Genomic DNA, 6,334 nt, shown 5'->3' with positions numbered 1-6,334 from the left:
ATATATATAGGTTTGAGGATGTTTCTACATATACATTTATATGTGCTGCAAATATATACATGAATAAAGTAGAATATAGAGGGAGCAAAGTTATCAAAATGTCTTAGTCATAATCAGACACCTTGAGGGAATGAGTCACTGGAAAGAGGGCTCAGGACCATAGTCTTTGGGGACTCTAAGGTAAACCAGAATAACCTAGCCCATGAGGACAAAGCTCCACATCCTAATATGGTGAGTTTTAAAGCTTATGAGTGGCCATCTAAGGTGCAACTATTGGACTCTCCAAGTCTAGACAATGAAGAGTGAGGAAAATCAAAGATACAAGGAAACAATTACTGCAAATAACTAATGAACCATGGGAAGCCCAGTCTCCATGAGCCTAACCCTGAGATCAGCAGAAGTAGATGGTTCCCATCTACCACCGCTGACCTCGCTGAAAGGGATCACAATAGGAGGTCCTGGACAGTGTGGGAGAAAAATGTGAAACAAAACTCAAAATCATTAAAAAGAAAAAAAAAAAAAAAAAGGACCAGACTTACTAGTCTAATAGAGGACGTGGAACCCTTGAGCCCATAGACACTTTACAAGTTGGAAATAGATATCACCCTAGTGGCTCACCTTTCAATCAAACAATAAACATGTCTAGAAGGTGAACAATAACATCAGAAAGGTATGTACTCATTAGAGCAATCATCCATACAATATTAAAGGACAGCTTTTGCCCAGTGATAAAACCAAGAAGGTACGGAGGCATAGGAAAGGATGAAGGGAAATGATAAACTCTGGGAGGAAGTGGAAGAGTGTGGTTACATTGTGGGGATGGCAATGAATGTAAAAAAAGAAAAAAAAGGGAATGTACTTTTGAGTGGAAAACCAAATTGCATTGTAAACTAGCATCCAAATCACAGAAATTTTTTTTTAAGGAAAAATATAATAAAGGAATATGATCTTTTCTTCAGGAGTGTTTATTCCACTGGAAGCTCTGTTGGCATAGTGCCTAAGGCACTTGACTGCTACTAAATTCATCTAATGATTTAAAAAAAATTATTGAGATATAACTTACATGTGTTAAAATTTACCAACAATAAGTGTGCAAAAACTATTTTTTAGTAAATATGTAGAATTGTACATTCATCACCACAAGCCAGTTTTGTTGTTGTTGTTGTTGTTAGGTGCTATCAATTCAGATTTCACTCTTAGCAACCCATGTGCAATAGAACAAAACACAATCTAATTTTATTGTTGTTGTTAGGTAGTGTCAAGTTGGCTCTGACTCATAGCAAGAGCACCATCCTCACAATTCTTGCTATTCCTGAGTCCATAGTTGCAGCCACTGTGTCAATTCATCTCCTTCAAGGCCTTCCCTTTTCTCACTGACCCTCCACTCTATCAAGCATGATATCCTTCTTCAGGGAATAGTCCCATCTAATAACATGACCAAAGTACGTAAGTTAAAGTCTGTCCATTCTCACTTCCAAGGAGCATTCCAGCTGCACTTTTTCCAGGACAGATTTGTTTGGTCTTTGCAGTCCATAGTACTTTCACTATTCTTCACCAACACCATAGCTGAAATGCATCAACTCCTCTTCAGTCTTCCTTATACATTGTGCAGCTTTTACATGCATAAGAGGCAATTGAAAATACTATGGCTCGGGTTAGATGAACCCTACTCTTTAAAGAGATGTCTTTCCTCATAGCACTTAAAGAGGTCTTTTGCAGCAGATCTTTCCAGTGCAATATGACATCTGATTTCTTGACTGCTGATTCCACTGGTTTTGGATGGTGGATCCAAATAATATGTAATCTTTGACAACTTCATCCCTTTTTACATTTATTGTGATGCTGCTTATTGGTCCAGTTGTGGGGATTTTCATTTTCCTTATGTTGAGGTTCAATCCACACTGTAGACTGTAGTCTTTAATCTTCATCAGTAAGTGCTTCAAGTCATCTTCACTTTCAGCAAGCAAGATTGTGTCATCTGAATATCACAGGTTGTTAATGATTCTTCCTCCAATCCTGATGCTGTGTTCTTCTTCCTGTAGTCCAGGTTCTTGGACTATTTGCTCAGCACACAGATTGAATAAGGATGGGAAAATGATACAATGCTGAAGCACTCCCTTCCTCATTTTAAGCCATGCAGTAACACATTGTTCTGTTCTAGTGATAGCCTCCTGGTCTATATACAGCTTCCTTCAAACCCACCAGCCACTCCTTGGAAGGAAGGTTGGGCAATCTACTGCCATAGTGACACCACCTCAGAAACCCAAGGAGGGGTCACTATGAGTCAGATCAGATTCGAAGGCAGTACATTGCATTGTGTTTGTTATGAGCACAATTAAGTGTTCTGGCATTCCCATTCTTCCTAATGATATCCATAATTTGTTATGTTTTTGAATAGTCAATAAAATAATCTTTGTTTTTAACCAAGATCCATCTGACATAAGCAATGATATCTCTTGTTCCACGTCTTCTTCTGAATCCAGCTTGCATTTCTGGAAGTTCCCTGTTAATATATTTCTGCAATGGTTTTTGAATTATCTTCAGCAAAATTTTACTTGCATGTGGTATTATTGATGTTGTTTGATAAATTCCACATTCTGTTGTATCATCTTTCTCTGGGATGAGAGCAAATAAGGATCTCTTCCCGTCAGCTTGCCAGTTAGCTGTCTACCAAATTTCTTGGCATAGACCAGTAAGTGCCTCCAGTGCAACATACAGTTGCTGAAAAATCTCAATGAGTATTACGTAAATTCCTGCAGCCTCGTTTTCTGCCAATTCCTTCAGTGCAGCTTTGATTTATTCCTTCAGTAATATTCGATCGTGATCATATGCCACCACTTGAAATAGATGAACATCGATCAATTCTTTTTTGTATAGTGTATTCCTTCCATCTTCTTTTAATGCTTTCTGAATCATTCAATATTTTGCCCATAGAATATTTCAATATTACAACGTGAGGCTTGAATTTTTCTTCAGTTTTTTTCACCTTTATGTTCTTCCCTTTTGGTTTTCTAACTCCAGGTCTTTGCATTTTTCTTTATAATAATTGATGTTGTCTTCTAGAGTTGTTCTTTGAAATCTTCTGTTCAGCTCTTTTATCATTTCTTCCATTTGTTTTAGCTCTTTTCTGTTCAAAAGCAAGTTTCAGTGTCTCTTCTGACATTCATTTTGATTTTGTCTTTCTTTCCTGTCTTTTTAATGACCTTTTGATTTCTTCATGTACAATGTTCTTGATGTGATCCCACAATTTATCTGATTTTCGTTCATTGGTGTTTAACGTGTCAAATCTATTCTACAGATGATCTCTAAATTCAAGTGAGATATAATTCAGGTCATATTTGGTTGTCTGGACTTGTTTTAATTGTCTTCAGCTTCAACTTGAACTTGCACATGAGAAATTGGTTGTCTATTCCACAGTCAGCTCCTGGACTTGTTTTGGCTGAAGATATTGAGCTTCTTCATCACCTTTTTCCACAAATGTAGTCAACCTGATTCCTGTGTATTTCTCTGGCAACATTCATGTTGTTGCAAAAAGAAATTTGTGTTGAGATAATGTTGCACTTAGATAAAACAGAGAATTGGCGTGGAGTAGTGATCTTACATTTCTAATATGTGCATTTATCTGCTCTGGATATGCAGTATTAGCCAATCATTTGGAAGAAGTATCATGTTATATGCTGTCTTTAGACAGATCCTAATATACCTTAAAAGCTTTGTTAATGATAATATCCTGAGTTCACAATTATCTTCAGATTTTTGTTTCTATCATGTTGAGTAAATATATTAGCCTTTTCAACCATCTCACTGTAATATCACTTCATGTATTATGCTAGACAGAAGGGACCTGGGAAGTTGTTGGAGTTTCCATTTTAGCCACCTTCACTAAAGTCAATTCAAATATCTATCTTCTGTAAGATGAATTCAGATGGTAAATGATTAAGAGCATTAATGTGATGTGAACAAATGTTTATTTGTTAGTATTGAACTTTTTGCAGATCAAGGGTAAACACAAGTCCCAGAGTGTAATGAGGCCCAGGTGAGTGGCCTTCTAAGAGGACAAACAAAGTTTCTAGAACTGGTTCGGTTGATAATCTTCTCATATCACCTATCATGTGCATTTCATTATTCTTATCAAAGGGCATTTTCATAATTTCTTTATGGGTGGAATACAACTTTTAAATTACTCATTCAAGATGCAACTGTGTGTCACTACTTTGCATAGCTTATTAGAGAGGATTGCTAAATATTTAGAAAGTAAAAAAAAAAAAAAAAAACTCAGAGAAGAAACAAGTAAATCAATTAAACTATAAAGGTTAGAAAGGATCAAATCACAGTGATATGAGTGGCAAGGACTTGGAGTGCGAGGATGCCTTTATGAGAAATAATTACAATGAAGTCATATGCTATGCTTTATTTTCAATGTATTAGTACATTTTCTGATCTAATTTATTTCCTTTATCATATTTGTTGCAGGTCAAGCCTATAACAATTTATAATAATACTTCAGGAAAGAGAGGTAAGCAGCTACCCTGGTACTTTAGAAATTCTTTATGTATGTATTGGTCAATGATGTCAGAACTTCAAAGTCTGTGAATTAATTTTCACAGGGGACAAAAGAGAATATTTTATGCTAAATTTTCTTAAGGGTTACTCCTTGGCTCAAGGAATACTTGTTATTCTCTTTCCTTTTTTCTTTTAAATTATTTTTGAATTAACATGAATGATTTTAGGAAGCATTGGTTGTTATGGATTGAAATATGTCCCCCAAAAAATATGTGTTGTAAATCCTAACCCCCATGCCTGTATTTATAATTCATTTGGAAATGTGTTGTCTTTGTTCTGTTGCTGAGACAGGATCTTTTGAGATATTGAAGAAATAAAAGGCAAGCTAGCATGTGGAGACAGAGGAAGAGAGACATCAAGCCACATGAAGTTCTCCCAGGAACAGAAGGTAAACCAAGACAAGGACCTTCCTCCGGAGTTGAGAGAGGGAAATCTTCCCTTAGAGCTGGAACCCTGATATCAGACTTCTAGCCTCCTAAACTGAGAAAATCAATTTCTCCATGCTAAAGCCATGCATTTGTAGTATTTTTGTTACAGCAGCACTAACTAAGATAGTATTTGTTACCTGGAGTTGAGTTTTCATCTAAAAAATATCTACAATGTGGAAATGGTTTTGGAATTGGGTAATCAGTAGAGACTGAAATAGTTTTACGGTGCCCATAGTAAACACCTAGATTGCCTTGAAGATATTGTTGGTAGAATTATGGATATCAAAGACAATTCTGGTGAGGGTTCAGAAATAAGCAAGGAGAGCTATAGAGAAAGTCTTTGTAGTCTTAGAGAATATATATGGTATCAGCAACAGAGAATGTTACAAATGTGGACTTAGTGCTTCTGGTGAGACTTTAAAAGGAAATGATGAACATATGATTGGGCATAAGGGAAAGGGTGATGATGCTTTTTATGTAGTGGCAAAGAACGTGTCTGAATTATGTTCAAATATTTGTTGGAAGGTAGAATTTGTCAATGATGAACTTGGATATCTGACAGTTGAGATTACCAAGCAAGCTCTTAATGGGGGTGTGCGGTTTCTCCTTGATGCTTATGATAAAATCAAAGAAGAAAAAGATGGACTTGAAAATGAACTGTGAAAAAAGTAAACAAAACTTAAACATTTGGAAAATTCTTTGAGACTAACCCTGTGACTCATGGATCTAATCAACTACCACAGCCAAAAAAAAAACCTGCCAGCTAAAACTGAAGGGAATAGTGAAAAAATGAAAGGGAAGAACACCTTGCTCCTCTTAGAATTTCACAGGGAGGAAATTGGCCAAAGGAGCTGTATGTGTTGTCCTGCAGGATAAGAAAAGGATTATCCCTGGAGCAGCTCAGAGATCCGCCTAACTGTTAGAAGAAGCATGGGAAGCAACTGCCTTCTCACTTTCAAAGGGTGGGATCACAGTCTCCTGGATCTCAAAAAGTGGGACCACAGCTTCCTAGATTTCAAAGAGTCGGATCTTTGTCAGTTCATTTCTGGAGTGTGCTGACAGGGTAGGGTCATTCTTTAGAGGCACTGGGAGAATAGGATCCCAAAACTAACTGACCAGAGTTGTCATCCCAATGGGATGGGCACAAAACTGAAACACAGGGCCAAGGGGCCTCCACCCAGAATCCAGAGGCAGTGACCAAAACTCAGAGTCTGGAAGTCAGGGCTATTGCCCAGATTGTCCCAAAAAACAGAGAATTATTTTCAAGCCTTGAGAGGTAATGTAAATTGTTCTGCTGGGTTTTGAACTTGCTTGGTGCCTGTTATCCCATCTTTTTTTTTTTT

This window comes from Orycteropus afer, unplaced genomic scaffold (genome assembly GCF_000298275.1).
Source record: "Orycteropus afer afer isolate SDZICR_OR568_19922 unplaced genomic scaffold, OryAfe1.0 scaffold00146, whole genome shotgun sequence".
In the NCBI taxonomy this organism is placed as follows: Eukaryota; Metazoa; Chordata; class Mammalia; order Tubulidentata; family Orycteropodidae; genus Orycteropus; species Orycteropus afer.
The sequence above is the reverse complement of the archived record's forward strand: the minus strand, read 5'-3'. Positions refer to the sequence as shown.